Genomic DNA, 18471 nt, shown 5'->3' on the forward strand with positions numbered 1-18471 from the left:
CCTGTTTTGGATGGGAAGCCCACGGAAGTCTTCTTTGTGAGGGCCACCTTTAAGATAAAAGCAGAATACAAGATGGTGTTAACTATAGAAAAATGGGGTGGGGAGATAGTCCATAAAGAGAGAACACTTTGGTGGAAGGCCAAGGGGTTGAAATGGGGCTTTCTAGGGGCCAGAATCACTCTCTTCCTTATCCCTCTCTTACTAGAATGCTGAGCACACAGTAGGTATGCAGAGCACTGCAGGCTGAATGGCTCCTTGACAGCACATATGATATACAATCTTTGTTATTAACGCACTTCCTGATGGAGGAAAGTCCACCGAATGGGGCAAGTCCATGCATGTAGCACTTGAAGGAAGCCAGGTAATAGCAGCCAATTCTCATGCAATTCCATGAAGTTGGATTTTTGTGTGTGTGTGTGTGTGTGTGTGTGTGTGTGTGTGTGTGTGGTGTGAAATCTCCAGATATTTAAGTGTTAGGTTACTTTCAGAGAATGAGAAAAGTGTTAGAGTTAGTTCATCACTTTGAAGGGTCAAGTGTTTTCTGTGCCTATATTAAAATAGTCCATGCTGGGTAATTTTATAAAGAAAGATAGTTTCCTCCATAATTTGTTTGTTTAGTATGTGTCGGAGAGAGTAGAGAAAGAGAGAGAGAGAGAGAGAGAGAGAGAGAGAGAGAGAGAGGGAGGGAGGACGACTCGTGGAAGTCTATTCTCTCCCTCCACCCAGTTGGCTCTGGGGCTTGAACTCAGGTTGTCAGGCTTGGCAGCAAGCACATTTTCATGCTGGGCACTATGACAAGCCCGGATCTCACAGCTTTGGAGGCTGAAATCTAAGATCCAGCAGTCCCATCTTGTTCAGGCTCCAGCGAGTGCATGATGGCAGATGGCATCACAATGACAAGAGATCGCATGGCAAGGTGGGCAGCCCTAGCGCAGCAGCAGCAGCAGCAGCAGCAGCAGCAGCAGCAGCAGCTCTTCTCATTCCTTTAATGACAGCCTCTCTCTTGAGAACTGGCTTACTCCAGGAGGCTGGCTGGCATGGATGCCCTCCAGGGGCAGCACCTGCAGGGAACTTTCCAGGAAGGTTCCCCCACCTCACACTGCTGCACTGGAGATAGGCTTCCAGCATGTGTACCCTCAGGGGACAGACTGAGCTTCCACCACATCTGACCCGCAGACTCCAGGGCCTCAAGCACGAGGACCTCATTTTACAGAAGCTCTCTCAGTATCTGCCTTAGTTACTTTTTGGTGTGATAAAAATACCCCGAGAAAGGCAATTGAGGGGAGAGAAGAGTTTCTCCTAGCGTATGGTTGCGGAAGGAGAGCCCATCACAGCAGAGAAGGCACACAATGGTTAGGAGAAGCATGGTGGCAGGAGCCAGGGTTGGCTGATCACATTTTTCATCCACACACAGGAAGCAAGAGGGAAGTAGAAGTGGGTTCAGGCTAGAACCCCTCCAAACCCATCTCCAGTGGCATACTGCTTTTAGCAAGGCTCCACCTTCTCAAAGTCCCATCACCTTCCATCTGGGGACCCAGTGTTCAAATACTTGAGCCTATGGGGACATCCCTCATCGAAACCACTACAGTAACTAACTAATGGCAAACCATAGCTACTGGACATTATTTGTTAATTGAATTAGTATTTTTTAAGGAACATATCCGGGGTGGGGTTTGGAGAGATGGCTCAGCAGTTAAGAACACTGACTGCTCTTCTAGAGGAACTGGATTCAATGCCCAGCACCCACAATGGCAGCTAGTAACTCCATAGCTCCAAGATCTGACACCCTTACACAGACAAACACGGAGGCAAAACACCAGTGCACATAAAAAAGAGCACATCTCACCCACAGGAATGAATCTCATTGGCTCATCTCAACGGCGGCTAAGACTTAAATCAGCACCATTTGGCCAGGTTTGGGTTCCAGTGGGGCAGGGCACGAACTTTGTTTACTGTACAAGTGTATCTGATAGGGTTCAGTGTTTTCTTCAGGATGCCACTGTCCCAAATAACTTGAGTGGCCCAGGGGCTTTCTGGTGAGATCAAATGTCTCCAAAACTGGCTAATTTTCCTAGGCAGCTCAGCTGGATGAAGCTGTAACGAGACAGACATGTCTTGGCCAAGTGTATCACTGTTGGTACTAACAAAACTGTAGACTCGGGCCAGGTAGTGGGGGCACACTCCTTTAATCCCAGCACTTGGGAGGCAGAGGCAGGTGGATCTCTGTGAGTTTGAGGCCAGCCTGGTCTACAAGAGCTAGTTCCAGGACAGGCACCAAAACTACAGAGAAACCTTGTCTCAAAACAACAGCAACAACAACAACAACAACAACAAACCCTGTAGACTTGGTACCCTGGAAGCCCAAAATATCTGTCCTCAAAGGACTAAACTCTAGTGTGTAGTTTTAATTAGCCGAGGAAGAAACTGAAAAGAGACCTTCCCAAGGCCGGACGACTCTTAGACCTGTGTGGGCTCTCTCCACCTTTGTAAGAGGCACCCAGATATGTCACAAAGCCTTCCAAATGGAAACAGCAAAGCTGGCTTTGGGGTGAGTTCTCTTCTTTCATCTTTTATTTGTGTTAGGGAATTCTGAACAGGTGACCTGCCTTATGCACCGACTACCAGCTGAGCCAACTCACTAGCCCTGTAGACTCTGCACTAACACCAGGCCTGCAGCCCTGAAAGGGTTTTTCTAGAAACAGAATTTGAACACCAAATGATGTGACACATACTTTGCTTGGCTCCTTCCACATACCTTGAGATAGGGTCTTGTTATCCCTGGCCGGCAATCCTTCTGCTTCGTTGTCCCAAGTGTTAGAATCTAAGGCGTGCACCGCCACGCCCAGCTCTTCTGATAAACTTTAAGACTTCCCTGTTAACCTGCATCGCCCGGTGCTGAGAGAGTGATGTGTACATAACTATTGTACACTGTCGTTTTGGGAGGCTGGGGAAAGAAAGCGTACACGTTCAGGACGCACGCAATATTTTTTCAGGTATTTTAAATTCGTGGTTGGTTAAATCCACAGATGAGAAAACTAGGAAGGAAGGGTGGACAGTAATACTGTCTTCTACCAGATGTCTCAGAAGGGGTCTGTAGGATGGGAGTTGGGTGGGTGGAGGTCTTTCCTATGTGAGAAACATCTACAACACCTGGCACAGGTTTCCTGTCCACACCATGGGCCAATCATTGTTCTGAGCAATGGCTCTCAGAATTTTGTCCAGGTCTGGTGAGGGTTTTCCAGGCCTTTTCAGGGGATTATTAGGATAAAGTGTTTTAGAGCAATGCCAAACTTTGTCCATATTTTTCTTTTCTTCCTTCCTTCCTTCCTTCCTTCCTTCCTTCCTTCCTTCCTTCCTTCCTTTCTTTCTTTCTTTCTTTCTTTTTTTTTTTTTTTTTGGTTTTTCGAGACAGGATTTCTCTGTGGCTTTAGAGCCTGTCCTGGAACTAGTCTTTCTTTCTTTCTTTCTTTCTTTCTTTCTTTCTTTCTTTCTTTCTTTCTTTCTTTCAAGACAGGGTTTCTCTGTGTTACCATCCTGGAACCCACTCCGTAGACCAGCCTGGTTCACAGAGATCCGCCTGCCTCTGCCTCTGCCTCAAGTGCTGGGATTAAAGGCGTGCGCCACCGTGCCCAGCTCTTTTTCATTCTTGTTGCCTCATCAGTTACAGCAGAACTTTCCAAAACTACAAGAGAGTTGACAAGATAGCTTACAAACTGTTTGTCTGTGGCTCTTCTGCTCATTTTATTTATTATTTTTAATCATTTAAGGATTAATTATTATTTCACTATTTTATGTGTATGGATGCTATGGATGTTTTGTCTGTGTGTATCTGTACCGTGTGCATGCCTGGTACTCTAAGACATCAGAAGAGGGCATCAGATCCCCTCGAACTGGGCAGAGCTGCAGACAGTTGTGAGCCACCATGTGGGTGCTGGGAATTAAACACGGTCCTCTGCAACAGTTAACAGTCAGGGCTGTTAAATGATGAGCCAATTCTCTAGCCCCCTTTGAAGGATTTTTATTACATTTATTTATTCTGTGTATGCATATCTATTATGGTTTTGGGCACATGTGTGTCACAGCATGTATGGAAGTCAGAGGACAAATTGTGAAAGTCAGTTCTCTCTTTCTACCATGTGGGTCCCAGGGATGAAACTCTTGTTGTCAGGCCAAAAGTACCTGTATCTACTGAGCCTCAGCTTTCTAGTTTAGTTTTTGTTGTTGTTGTTTTGTTTTGTTTTTCGAGACAGGGTTTCTCTGTAGCTTTGAAACCTGTCCAAGCCTGTTTGGAACTAGCTCTTGTAGACCAGGCTGGCTTCAAACTCACAGAGATCCACCTGCCTCTGCCTTCCGAGGTGAGCCACTACTGTCCCCGGTTCTACTGAGCATCTTACTGGCCTTAAAAAAAACACTGTTTGCTCTAAAGCTACAGAGAAACCCTGTCTCAAAAAACCAAAATAAATAAATAAATAAATAAATAAATAAATAAATACCACACTGTTTATTTATTTTTAAGATAGGGCTCCATGTCTTGAATGCACTACCCTGGCCTCCTGAGTGCTGGAATCACAGTGTGAGCACCAGGCTCACCTGACTATTTCGAAAACCTGATAAGGAGCAACAGATAATAACCCTGTAACAGGTTCGTCATAGCTTTCAATCAGTTTAAAATACACTATTTGGTGGCTGGGGGGCGTCCAAAATTTTGAGATCCTTGTTATTGTAGACACTATGAGAAGTTAAACCGGGTGGTGGTGACACATGCCTTTAATACTAGGGAGACAGAGACAGTAGATCTCTGTGAGTTGAGCGCGTTCCAGGACAGGCTCCAAATCTACACAGAGAAACCCTGTCTCAAGAAACAAAAACAGGGGGCTAGAGAGATGGCCCAGAGGTTAAGAGCTATTGCCTGCTCTTCCAAAGGTCCTGAGTTCAATTCCCAGCAACCACATGGTGGCTCACAACCATCTGTAATAGGGTCTGGTGCCCTCTTCTGGCCTGCAGGCATACACACAGACAGAGTATTGTATACATAATAAATAAATAAATAAATAAATATTAAAAAACCAAAAACAAACAAACCCCCCAAAAAAGTTAATAAGAAGTATAAGGAAATGGAAAAGTAAAAGGAATGGGAAGGGCTGAAAGGGGGAGGTGTAGGGCAGAAAAGGGGCTGCCTGCAGTTTTAAATTAAGAATTATAGGGGGCTGGAGAGATGGTTCAGTGGTTAAGAGCACATACTGCTCTTCCTGAGGACCTGAGTTCAATTTCCAGCACCCACATCAGGAGGCTTACAACCGTCTCTAACCCCAGCTCCAGAGGGATCTGACACCTCAGACCCCTGTGCGCACTTGTGTTCATGTGCATATACCTACACACATACACATAATTAAAATAGTTAAAACAAACCTTTAAGAAAACGAATTATGCCGGGCGGCGGTGGCGCACGCCTTTAATCCCAGCACTCGGGAGGCAGAGGCAGGCGGGTCTCTGTGAGTTCGAGACCAGCCTGGTCTACAAGAACTAGTTCCAGGACAGGCTCCAAAGCTACAGAGAAACACTGTCTCGAAAAACCAAAAAAAAAAAAAGAAAAAAGAAAACGAATTATAAGATGGGTGGTGGTGGGACATGTTTTTAATCCCAGCAGTTGGGAGGCAGAGGCAGGGGTATCTCTGAGTTTGAGGCTAGCCTAGGGGCTCTTCCCTTTATAATGCAGACATTCTGATTACCTCCCTCTTTTACCTTTTGCCCTCTTGGCTGTTGCACCTGGTTTCCCTTTCCCCTCTCAGTCCCTCACCCTCATCTTCTCACATGCCTCAGGGTCATGTCCACTCTGGACCCTCCCAGATGTCCCTGCCTCTGGCTATGCTCTCCCTTTTATCTACAATAAACTTTCTCCTCCACCATGCTTAGGAGCAAACATGTCCTTCCTTTTCTCTCTTTTTACACAGAGAAACTCTCATTAAAAGGAAGAAGAAGGAGGAGGAGGAGGAGGAGGAAGAGGAGGAGGAGGAGAAGGGGGGGTTATAACTTGGAGTGAAAAGATAAACATAAATCAAATGTCTGATATTTCCAAGAGGCTTTTTTTAAATTTTTTTAATTTTTGGTTTTTTGACACAGGGTTTCTCTGTAGCTTTGGGCCCTATCCTGGAACTAACTCTTATAGACCAGACTGGCCTTGAACTCACAGATATCTGCCTGCCTTTGCCTCCAGAGTGCTGGGATTAAAGGTACTTGCCACCACCACCCAGCTCCAAGTGGCTTTTTAAAATTCTTTCTATACAGGCAGGAAGGCGGTGGCAAACACCTTTAATCCCAGGATTTGGGAAGCAGAGGCAGATGGATCAGATCTCTTTGAGTTCTAGGACAACCTGGTCTCCAGGACAACCAAGGCTGTTACACAGAGAAACCCTGTCTTGAGAAACCAAAGCAAAATTCTTTCTACACTCCATAAATATGCACATGTATGCTAGCAAAACTTGAAATAAAACAAAAGAAAAAATGCTCCCAGTTGTGGGATATTTGATAGCACTGTATGAAAATGGCTCTGTTTTACCTCACCTGCCTAAGGTACCTTCTGATTGGTTTAATAAAGAGTTGAATGGCCAATAGCAAGGCAGGGAAGGATAGGCCTTCTAGGGAGAGAGTAGAACTCAGGGGAAGAGTCTGAGAGACTGGGGGGATTCACCGTCCAGAAGCTGGGGAAGTCAGATGTATTGTAACGAGGAGAGGTAATGAGTCACATGGCAATATATAATTTATATCAATTATAGATTGATATAAATGAGTTAATTTAATTTTCTTTCTTTTAAAAAAATATTTATTTATTATATATACAATATTCTGTCTGTGTGTATGCATGCTGGCCAGAAGAGGGCACCAGACATCATTACAGATGGTTGTGAGCCACCATGTGGTTGCCAGGAATTGAACTCAGGACCTTTGGAAGAGCAGGCAATGCTCTTAAACTCTGAGCCATCTCTCCAGCCCCTCAATTTAAATTTTAAGAGCTAGTTTGGAACAAGTCTAAGCTAAGGCCAAGCTTTCGTAATTAATAAGAATTCTCCATGTCATTATTTGGGAACTGGTGGTCCAAAGAAAGCCCAGCTATTGCTCCCATTTATCCTAAATTATCCTTTTTATCATGAATCATAAATAAATGTATATGAACTTATCATTTAAAGAAATAAAGAAAAATTCTTCCTGTACTTTGAAATTCTACTTGATACTTCATTCTCCTGCTTCTGCAAAAGAAACCTCTGTTTTTTGTTGTTGCTCTTCCTTTGGTTTTGTTTTTATTTGAGATAGGGTTTCTCTGTGTAGCCCTGACCGTCCTGGAACTCATTTTCTTATTTTATAGATCAGGCTGGCCTTGAACTCACATGTTCTGATGCTTTTAAAAGATGTTCCTCTCCTGGGGGGGGGGGGGCTGTGGGAATGGAAACCAAATCTTCCCATATACCACCAAGCCACAGACACAGTCCTCTGTCCTGACGCTGTCTGAGTTCTGTTTTCCCCACACCAAGAGTTGTACTATCTACGTGTCTTTTTTAGTTTTGAAAAACAAAGAGGCCATCTGCACCTGTGGTAAGGGAGTGGCAATATGGGTACGAATGAATGAAGTCACCTAGCAGACTAGAATGGACAGACAGACAGAGCACAGTCACAGACTGCCTCAGCTGGCTTGAGTCTTCTTCCAGGGATGCCCAGAGGACAGGGTAACTGCTGGAGAGTGGGATACAGACGTCGGTCTTGCATGAACAGGGAAGATCTTGTTTCACTGATTTGTCTGATTTGCTTCCTAGCTCAGTGCCTATCTCTAGGCCTTGAAGTAGCACAGAATTGAAATGTGCTGACTCTGTAGGCAGAAGAGGGATGCCAAGAGTTCCTGCCCGGGGCAGGATGGACCAGGAAGGGCCTCCTGGAACTCCTGCCTGGGGCTAACAGACCAGAAAGGGCCAACAAGAGCTCCTGCCCAGGGTGAGATGGACCAGGAGGGGCCAGCAGGAGCTCCTGCTCGGGGCTAAGCTAGGATCTTGCGATAACAACCGAAGCGTGTCCATCTGTCGACTCACAGGAGTCTGGACTGGGCGAACAGCCTGTCTGCCCTCTGGACAATCAGGCACAGCTGTCACTTTTTTTTTTTTTTTTGAGACGAGGTTTCTCTGTAGCTTTGGTGCCTGTCCTGGAACTAGCTCTTGTAGACCAGGTTGGCCTCGAACTCATAGAGATTCTCCTGCCTCTGCCTCCTGAGTGCTGAGATTAAAATGTGTGTGCTACCTACCACCGTCCAGCTACAGCTGTCACTCTTGAACCACAGCTCTGAACTATCTTTGTCCAAACAAATTTTTCTCAGACTTTTAAAGGCCCTGTGTTGTTTCTGGCTATTGGTGTTATCAGATGTCTGAAGTGATCTTGATTCAGGTTTACTTTTTCTCTCTAGTTTCTTACAGAACTCTCCTCTCCCTCCTTCTCCTCTCCCTCGTCTTCCTTCTCCTCTTCATTCTTCTCTTCCCCTCCTCATTTCCCATCTCCCTCCTTCACCTCTCAGTGTTCTGAACCATCACAACGGTATGCCTTAATGTGAGTTAGTTTTACCCCATTGTGCTCAGCACTTGTTGGACTCCAATTTTTAGGCTTTTATTTATTCATTTCTTAAATCATTGACCCTCTCTAGCAGGTAGTGGTGGTGCACACCTGCCTTTAATCCGAGCACACAGGAGGCAGAAGCAGGCAAATCTCCATGAGTTCGAGGCCAGCCTGGTCTACAGAGTGAGTTTCCAGGACAGCCAGTGCTATTGCACAGAGAAACCTTGTCTGGCAGAGGGGGTGGGGGAAGCAAAACAAATGAGATATCCGTGATCCCTGGGTGGTGGTGGCACACACCTTTAATCCCAGCACTCAGGAGGTATGGACCAGTGGTCCTCTCTGGTCTTCTGCTGTCTTCTAGAATGTCAGTCACCTAGAAACAGGGTGGTTTCCACTAGACTTTCACTTACTCCTCTTCCCCCACTTCCAATCTCTGTCTTTTTTGGTCCTTTCCCTCAGTTTGGAGGGAAATAATAATAACTCTTTTATTATTATTTTAAATATTTCATTGGTCAAGCCTGCCCTCCCTCTCATTTTCCTTCTTCCTTTCCTTTCCTTCTCTCTCTTTAAGATTTATTTATTTATTATGTAACAATGTTCTGCCTGAATGTATGCTTGCAGGCCAGAAGAGGGCACCAGATCTCAGTACTGATGGTTGTGAAACACCATGTGGTTGCTGGGAATTGAACTCAGGACCTCTGGAAGAGCAGCCAGTGCTCTTAACCATCACTCTACCCCCCCTTTTTCCTTCCTTCCTTCCTTCCTTCCTTCCTTCCTTCCTTCCTTCCTTCCTTCCTTCCTTCCTTCCTCCCTTTCTTTTTGAGATAGTGTCTCTGGCTGACCTCAAACTTGCTATGCAGTGAGGCTAGGATAGCTTTGAACTCCTGATCTTCTTGTCCATCTCCTTTAGTATTGGAATCACAAGGGTGTACCCACATCCTACTCAGATCTTAGTTGTTTTTCAAGGGTAAGGGGAGTCACAACAGGGTTTCACTGTGTAGCCCTGGGTAGCTTGTAATTCTTCATGTAGGCCAGGCTGGCTTTGAATTTGTAGAGATCTGCCCACCTCTGCGTTCTGAGAGCTGGGACTAGAGGTGTGTAGCTTTAGTCTCAAAACAAATGCTACACACACACACACACACACACACACACACACCCCTCCATACACTTTCTCTCTTTCTTCCAGGCTGCCTGTTCTATTTATTCTGGTCTCTCTTCAGCATACAGTTCTTTCCCAGACTCTGAGGTATCCGCTGGCTTTCCCCTCAGGGCGCTGCTGAGTGAGTTTCTGGCAGCTCTCAACACATATGGGCTGTCCACTCCGAGCTTCACCACAGGGTGGTCTGGGTAGCTGTTTGCTGGGAACCCCAGTATGCCAGGGTTTTTATAGTTTTCATTAGGTTGGTCATCCTCCACTGCTCTCCCTGGAGGTTGAGGTCATACTGAGTAATGGCTGAGGGCTGGGCAATGGGAATGGGGAATGTGCTGTTTCCACGTTCGGCTCTTAAAACATATTTGTTTCTTTCTCTGCAATTTTCTAATTGTGTTTTATGTATACATGTGAGTGCCTACATGTATGTGTGTGTACCACATGCATACTTGGGACCCTTATAGGACAGAAGATGACACTGGAGCCTCTGAAACTGGAGTTCTAGGCAATCATGAACCTCCAGGTAGATGCTGGAAACCAAACCCGAGTCCCCTGCAAGAATAGCAAGTGCCCTTCACTGCTAACCTACCTCTCCAGCCTCTTTAATTTGGTTTAGGTTTTACAATGTAGCTCAAGATAGCTTTGAACTCACAGCAATCCTCCTGCTTCAGCTTCTCAAGTGCTCAGATTACAGATACATGTCACCACACCCAGTTCATTTTTTCCCTTTTCTTTGTTTTTGTTATTTTTAAACCTTTTATTTTGTATTTTGTTTGTTTTGAGATAGGGTCTTGCTATATAGCCCAGGTTAGCATCCAACTTGGGATCCTTCTGCTTCCACCTACTCCGTTGCCGAGATCACAGCAACGCACTCACGCCTCCCAGGCCAGAAAATAATCTTAGAGTTGTTTTATAGACTAGGAGGGTGGGGTGGGTGACGGGAGGCAAACCTAAGCATCTGACTGAGTCCCCTCAGCTCCCCTGCCAGGCCTTATTTTAGCTCCACCCCCACTGCCTAGGCTTCCTGGCAGCCAGCCACTTGGTCTCTGGCAGACTCCACCGTGTAAATCAAAGGTGCTCAGCCTTCACACCGCTACCTTGGACTTGGCTTTCCTAGGCCTGCCAGCTTAGTCACCACCAGCCCTCTAGCGGCTGTGGCTTCCCAACCTACTTTTTCTCAACAGTGTGGGTTTGTCTTTTTTTTTTTTTTTTTCTAGAAATTCTGGCGAGGTTTTAGGAGACAGCAAACTCTGATGCATATTCAACCTGTCACTGTAACCTGAAAGAACCAGAAAGTTCTAAGCTATAGTCCTGCTTCATGAGATGTGGGGTGGGAGATGCCCACAGGGTTAGGAAGAACTTATAAATTCAGCTAACTCTGAAATTTTGCTGCCTGTCACTGTTCCCAGGTACTCTGTTGGAACTGAGGGCGTTTTGGTCTTGATCACATATTGGTTAAGCAGAAGAATGGTATAGTGGTTTGGATGAAATTGTTTCCCCATAGACTTGAGCACTTGGTTCCTCTTTTGGAGATTCTGTTTGGGGAGGTCTAGGTGGTGGACCCTTGCTGGAGTAAGTGCAAGGGGGTTCCACGAGCAGATTAGGCAAGGTACAGAGGTCATGAAATAATGTCATTTTGCGCGTCCTCCCTGAGAAAATAACCCATGAGGTGGCTTGAATTCTACAGCCAGATATCCCTCTACAGAAGGAGCCCAGTGTTTCTATGGGGTGGAATGGGAAGTCTGCATGGAGCCATTTGGTTTCTTAGCAAAGTGCCCTGGTTGTCTCTAGGGAGAGCTCATGCAAATGCTGCGTCTCAGGGGCAGCAAGCAAAGCCCCCCCCCCCCAGTTTTGTTTATTCACATGTGCATATTGGGCAGGGGCTTTCTTGAAAATAAATGCAGTGAGCATAACACTCCAAGCAAAACGACTGTCAGTGTCGGTTGCCAATGATAAAAATGTGAGGTTTTAAGCATAAGTTAAATTTGTTTGTTTGTTTGTTTGTTTGTTTGGTTTTTGAAACAGGGTTTTTATGTGCAGCCCTGAGTGTCCTGGAACTCATTTTGTAGTCAAAGCTGGTCTCAAATTCACAGAGATCTGCCTGCTACTGCCTCCCAAGTGCTGGGATTAAAGGCATAGTTCAGTTGGTAAAATGCTTGCTTAACATATACAAAGTCATGGATTCAACCCCCAGCACTGCATAAACCCATTGTGGGGATACATGCCTCTTACCCTAGTGTGTGTGTGTGTGTGTGTGTGTGTGCGTGTGCGTGTGCGTGTGTGTGTGTGTGTGTGTGGTGGGATGGGTAGAGGCAGGAGATTGAGAAGTCCAAAGCCATTGTCTATTACATAAGGGCTTTGGAGTTGGAGGCTAGCCTGGACCACATGAGACTCTATCTGTAAAGAATAAATAGAAACCAGTGTTACTGGGAGCTGAAGATATCATTCAGCATTTTAGCTGTGTGAGGAACTATGTCAGTATCAGAGAGGTCTGGTAAGTCAGTATTTTCCACAGAATCGGTGTAGTAAGCACCTGCATGTGTGAAACTTCCATTCAAAATGCCAAATAAATGGAGACTGTAATACACTAAGAAAAGACCAATGCGAGCCAGTGGTGGTGGTGTACATCTTTAATCTCAGCACTTGGGAGACAGAGGTAGGCAAATTTCTGTAAGTTCAAGGCCAGCCTGGTCTCAGAGTGAGTTCTTGGAAGAGGTACCCTGTTTCAAAACACAAACAAAAACAAAACAAAACAAAAGTCAATGTCATTGACATTGAAACCATATTCCACATTGCAAATAATCTTTAAGAAAATACCACTGGGGGTCTGGAGAAATGGCTCAGCAGTTAAGAACACTGGCTGCTCTTCTACAGGACCCAGTTCAATAACCAGTACCCATATTGTGGCTCACAAGTGCCTGTGACTCCAGTCTCAGGGGGTCCAACAACTTCTTCTGGCTCCCTTGGGCACCAGGCATGCACGTGGTACACAGACATACATGCAGGCAAAACACCCATAAACATTAAACACAAATACATTTTAAAAAAGAAAAGCTACCACAGGGGGCTATAAAGATGGCTCAGTGGTTAAGAGCACTGGCTGCTTTTGCAGAGAACCCGGGTTCCATTCCCAACACCTGCAAGGAAACTCACAGCTGTCTGTAACTCCAGTTCCACGGGGTCTGACGCCCTCTTCTGTCTTCTGAGGGCATCAAGCACACATGTGGGGCACATAAATACATGCAGGCAAAACTCATATATAAACGATTAAGACGATTTCTCAGAAAGAAGAAAGCACCACTTGTTGACTTCTGGTGGAGTATAAAAAGGCTAGATTATTAAAACTTTCTTCCTTATCCCGGGTTCAAGTTCCTGTGAAGTACGTGTGGGTCCGAGTTCCTCCGTGAATCTCAATCAGAGCAGTGCACGCTCCAGGCTGTGCAAACAAAACTGAGAAGCAAGCTCTATTCCGTTTAGGCCACACAAGGAAAACACAACGAGACCGGGAAACCCCATCATGCTGCTTGCCAGGTATCTGTGTAAAGCAAGATTTAGCTTTTTTCTTCTTCTTCACAAAATATTGGATATAATGGATTTACTATTTTCGTTTAATTTTTGAAAGATTAAAACAATTAATTGTGTGTGTGTGCGTGTGTGTGTGTGTATGCGCCTGTGCCTGTAGAGGGTATTGGGTCCCCTGGAGCTGAAGTTACAGATGACTGTCAACTGCCATCTTTGGGGGATCTGTGTGTATGAAGTTCTGGTTTCTCTGTAGCTTTGGAAGCCTGTCCTGGAACTGGAACTAAATCTTGTAGACCAGGCTGACCTCGAACTCACAGAGATCCACCTGCCTCTGCCTCTCGAGTGCTGGGTTTAAAGGCCTGAGCCACTACTGCCCGGCTGTGTGTGAGGTTCTGATGGCTTGTAACAGCCCAGGATAAGAGCTACCTCTTGTGTGCCCACGCAGGGCTCAGTCCGAGGGCATCAACGTGACTCAGAAAGCCTGGCTGGGGAGATTCTAGTTTACTAAAGCTCCCTTTACTTCAGCCTCTCCACTCCTTCCAGCCTGCTGTGGCAAAGGTCAGCCACTGCGGCATGTAATAACGGCCTGCAGGTTTTCCCACTGCCGGCATGTTTTAACGGACGCCTTTCCTATCCTGCATCACAGCGTGGTCTGCAGAGTCGAAGGAACGCGCCTGGACTGCAGTAGGGTAAATGATAACAGGCATGTTCAAACGGATTAAACCGAAAGCCTGGGTCATCCAGGGACCCAAGAGAAACCAGCCTGGCTCCAAGAAATTCAGACTAGCCTGTAAAGCAAACAGGGCCACGTGATAGGTGTGCGAATCTGGCAGTGCGAATGGAGTTACAGGCGCAGTGTTACCCGGGATTGCAAACGCTTGCGGTCCCCACCCATTTCGTGGCAGGAAGTCCAGTGTTTCCAAAGGTTTTCCAAGAACGCCCAGACGCCCGAGCTTCCCACCCGCGACCGCAGCAGAAGCTCTATTGCGCCCCCTGGAGGCTGCTCGCCGCTGGCTCCTGCCTCCCGGTGCGAGAGGAGTGGCCTGCCTCCATCGCTGCTCAGAGAGCTATGGGTGGTGGCCCATCACGTGCCTCCTACAAGTATCCTTTAATTGATGGAGAAAATAAACCTGCTTGTGCTGCAAAGCTCCACAACAAAGCTGCCAGTGTCCCTAAAGATGAAAGCACCCTTCAAGCCCTCTCGCTTCTCTTTTCCTAGAGGGGGTGTGCACACGCCAAGACCAATTTTGGAACCAGGGTGCAGGAGTTTGGCCTGCCCACTTACCTTGTGAGGCACTCAGGGTAGCAGAGTTATACAATGAGCTTGTGTGGTTCGGTTTCAAGCCCCTTTCACGTTCTTGTGCCTTTGATTTTCGTTACAGCCGTACCACATATATAACTATAGCTATCTCCATTTCACGGTCGGGAAACTGAGGCATAGGGAGCTCACCAAGATTGAACAGGCTAATGTTGGCAGAGCAGATTCAAGCCTAGGACATGTGAGGGAGCCCAGGTTCCTCCCGACACGTGTTGACCTAAGCCGCTCCAGAGGCCTGTGTTATTTGTGAACTCGGCTAGGTTGTGAGCTGCATACATCCACGCCCTAGGCACTGTCTCTGTTACTACGGAGTTACTTGAGGGCATTTGTTAGCTGTCCCCAGCTTATGATTCCTTTTAGTCACCTAGTAGCTGGGTGGGTCTCAGTCCATCTGTGGAGGAGTCCTCTAAGAATAGCTGAGGCTCTTGGAAGCCGAGGAAGGTCTGCTAGGAACAGCAGGGCTAATTGTACTTGCTCTTTGCAGCCCTTCTGCCAGCTGCCCTCCAAATTTTGGATTTACCCAGTCAGCTCCCATAAGCAAATAACCAATTTCTTCCTATAATCTCGCATGTGTGTATGCCCCTCCCCCAAGTTCCCCTGTCCCACCTATGGGACTTGGAGCAACCACCACTGGAGCAGCCCCAGCAGAGTGGTCATTTCACCTGCAGTTCTGACTTCACATAACTTTTCCCATCAAATTCTGCTTGGATTCTGAGACTCACAGTTGGCTTGGAGTGAAGCAGGCTGGGCCCCTCCCTTTGTGACCAGTAGCCTCTTCTCAGTTTCTTGAGCAGTCCTGATCCCCAGAGGTGCCCACACCTCTCCCCAGCTTCCTCTTCCTTCGCCTTTCACTGTGTGAATGAATGAGAACTTTTTCAGGACGTGGAAGCCTTGAGGGGTTTGGAGCCAAGACAAGGGATAGCTTAGTGCGGGACCAGAGCATGGCCGCTGCGCCTGGCTGGCTGCCCTTAAGCCAGGGGCACTTTCTCCATCAGAGTAAGAGGGGTGACTTGAATGATGACAGCACTGCAGTGTGGGAAGTCTCTTGCTCTCATTTGGGTCCTCCTCCTCCTCCTCTTCCTTCTCCTCCTCTTCCTCCTCCTCCTCCTTCTCCTCCTCCTCCTCCTCCTCCTCCTCTTCTTCCTCCTCCTCTTCCTCCTCCTCCTCCTCCTCCTCCTCTTCTTCCTCCTCCTCTTCCTCCTCCTCCTTCTCCTTCTCTTCCTCCTCCTCCTTCTCCTCCTCTTCCTCCTCCTCCTCCTTCTCTTCCTCCTCATCCTCCTCCTCCTCATCATCATCACCATCACCATCATCATCATCTCTCTCTGGGTTTTTTGAGACAAGGTCTAACTCTTTTTATTGGATTTGTCATAACCATCTGTGGACTTTATGGCTAAAGCGATTGGGGCTCGAATCCTAGACTCTTGTCTTCCCAGCTGTGTGGCTTTGAGGAAGTAACTTGACTTTTCTGTTGTTTGGTTTTGGTTTCCTCATTCGTTAATTGGGCGTAATTACTTATCTTGAGATATTTATTTCAAGAAGCCAGTAATGAGCTGTGGGCATGGTGGCCCAAGCTTTTAATCCCAGCACTCAGGAGGCAGAGTGGATCCACTCAGGTGGATCTCTGAGTTTGAGGCCAGTCTGATCTGCAGAATGAGTTCCAGGACAGCCAGGGCTACACAGAGAAATCCTGTCTCAAAAAACCAAAATAAAGAAGCAGTAGAGCAGTCAATAACGTAATGTATGCAATGTATTTACACCTCAGAGGATCTGGGTGGACGGTGTCTCACCATCACAGCATCACCGGCATCCACCAGCATCTCCATCCTAGCAACAAGGTAGACTTGGGTGGCTTCCACCAGACGTCTTGATGAGCATCACCACAAGGTGGTAGCTATGATCACACTGGGCATCTGTCTCTCTGGAACAAAAACCAACCTGGGGTCCATTGTCTCTGAGGGCTGTGTTGGGAAAGGAGAGCTTATAAAAATAATGCCACATTTACAGACTGACTTAATGAGCTGAGTGCTAGGCTCCCTGCACCACAGAGGGGAAGCTCTGCATTAGGATCCAGGTATCCCGTCCTCCTTCACTGAGCCTGTGCTCAGTCCTTCTGCTCTTCTATCTCCCACAGGTGACACCCTCTCCCACATCCTCCCAGGCCTGTCTGGCCCCTGCCGGCCCCTCAGGTCCCAAGTTCATCCCTCTCCTGACTCTTGTTTTAGCCACTTGCAGCTTAGGTTGTTTTCAGCTCCCTGCTTTTGCTTCTTGCTTGCAGCTCAGGTCTCACCACCTGTAGAAGCTTCAGCTGTTTCTTCTACTCCCAGGTCAGGTCTGACTTCACCCTAGGAGCCTTTCCTGCCCTTTTCACGAAACCCAGGTGGCAGGAGGCATGTCGCATGCCGTTCATGCTGCTTCTTTCACCCTCTGTGGACTCTGACCTCTGTGGGGCAGGGAGCCCAGCACCAGGTTCCTACGTCAATCTGTAAATATTTACTGGGCTCCTTCTTCATTAGGTGCCATGGCCCTGCTGGTGACCTTTTTCAAAATAAACAAATAAGAACCCTAAAAACCAAGGCTTCCACAAAGGGTGTGGTTAATCCTGGACACACTGTGTGCTTTAGTTTGCAGCATGGCAGTCAAATAAAGTACAGATTTCTTGGCTAACCTTGAATTTCAGACAAACAAGAAATTATTTTTGAGTGTTAATATATTCCATATGATAAATAGGACATGTAACACAGTGGGCTGGGGATTTGGCTCAGATGGTGATATGCTTACCTACCATACACCACGTCCTGGGTTTGGTTCTTAGCACCACATAAAGAAAGGCGTGTTGGTGCCCACATCGTCAATGTGATCCCAGCGTTTAGGAGAGAAAGTGAGAAGAGAGGTTCAGCGTTATCTACCAGTGTGGCATGAAATCTGTCTCAAAAACAAAACAAAACAAAACAAAACAATATATCCCATCTGGTGTGATCTGTGAAGCTTTGAGGGGAAACACATAGATCCCATACTTGCAGCAGTGGGCACAGCTGGTCAGTGTCGCTGCCCCAGTACATCTCAATAACATACCACGTGCCAAGGAAGCATAGGTCCGACATCCACATTTGTTTGTTTGTTTGCTTGAGATCTATGTAGCCCAGGCTGGCCTCAAGTTCTTGATCTTTCTGCTTTAGCCTTCTGTGTCCTGGGATTGCAGGTGTGGCCACCACGCTGAGCTGACATCCACATTCTTAGGAGGATTAAGTTTGTAGCACTCGGTGTTAGGAATATACTTTAAAAAAAATTATCTGTCAGTCAGGTGGTGGTGGTGCACACCTCTAATCCAGTCACTCGGGAGACAGATGGATCTCTGAGTTCCGGGCTAGCCTGGTCTGCAGAGTGAGTTCCGGGACTGCCAAGGCTACACAGAGAAACCCTGTCTCGAAAAAAGCAAAAACAAATAAACAAAATTGTCTGCTGTGGTATTTGGATAAAGATGATAGAACAAGCACATGTTTTTATGGGTACTTTCCATCTCTAGTTCCTAACAAGGACGGAAAAGAAATACCTTTAAACAACAGACTCAGACATGTGTCTGGAAAACCAAGTGGCAGGAGTGGATCAGGAATATCACCAGAGCGCAGAAAGAGAACCCTGAAAGGGAAACATACTGAAACCAAGAGGCATGGGACATAGAATATACACAGGAGGACATGGCTGGGGACAATGGGAATCCCTAGCGTGACGTCCTGAGGCTATCATGAAGGTAGCCATAAAATGTTCACCGCTTCTTTTCCCTACTCAGCCAGAAAACACTGAGCAGTGGATCTTGACTCCAGACCTGAGGAGCAAATCTCAGATGTGGGTGGGAGAAACAGGAAATGGAACAGGGCTGGGCAGCTGAGGGAAC

At 46.7% G+C, this 18471-nt stretch overlaps 2 long non-coding RNA genes across 2 annotated transcripts; both read right to left on the reverse strand.

Annotated features, from left to right (window-relative positions):
- Positions 1-13048: 13048 nt before the first annotated feature.
- Positions 13049-15670, reverse strand: LOC119822870. The gene is made up of 2 exons (XR_006020879.1): positions 14547-15670; positions 13049-13274 (listed from the first exon to the last, which is right to left on the reverse strand). It is a non-coding gene; the product is annotated as an uncharacterized LOC119822870 (long non-coding RNA).
- A 638-nt stretch (positions 15671-16308) lies between these two features.
- LOC119822869 lies at positions 16309-17379 on the reverse strand. The gene is made up of 2 exons (XR_005286858.2): positions 16870-17379; positions 16309-16537 (listed from the first exon to the last, which is right to left on the reverse strand). It is a non-coding gene; the product is annotated as an uncharacterized LOC119822869 (long non-coding RNA).
- Positions 17380-18471: the final 1092 nt, after the last annotated feature.

Source organism: Arvicola amphibius, chromosome 9 (genome assembly GCF_903992535.2).
Source record: "Arvicola amphibius chromosome 9, mArvAmp1.2, whole genome shotgun sequence".
NCBI lineage: Eukaryota > Metazoa > Chordata > Mammalia > Rodentia > Cricetidae > Arvicola > Arvicola amphibius.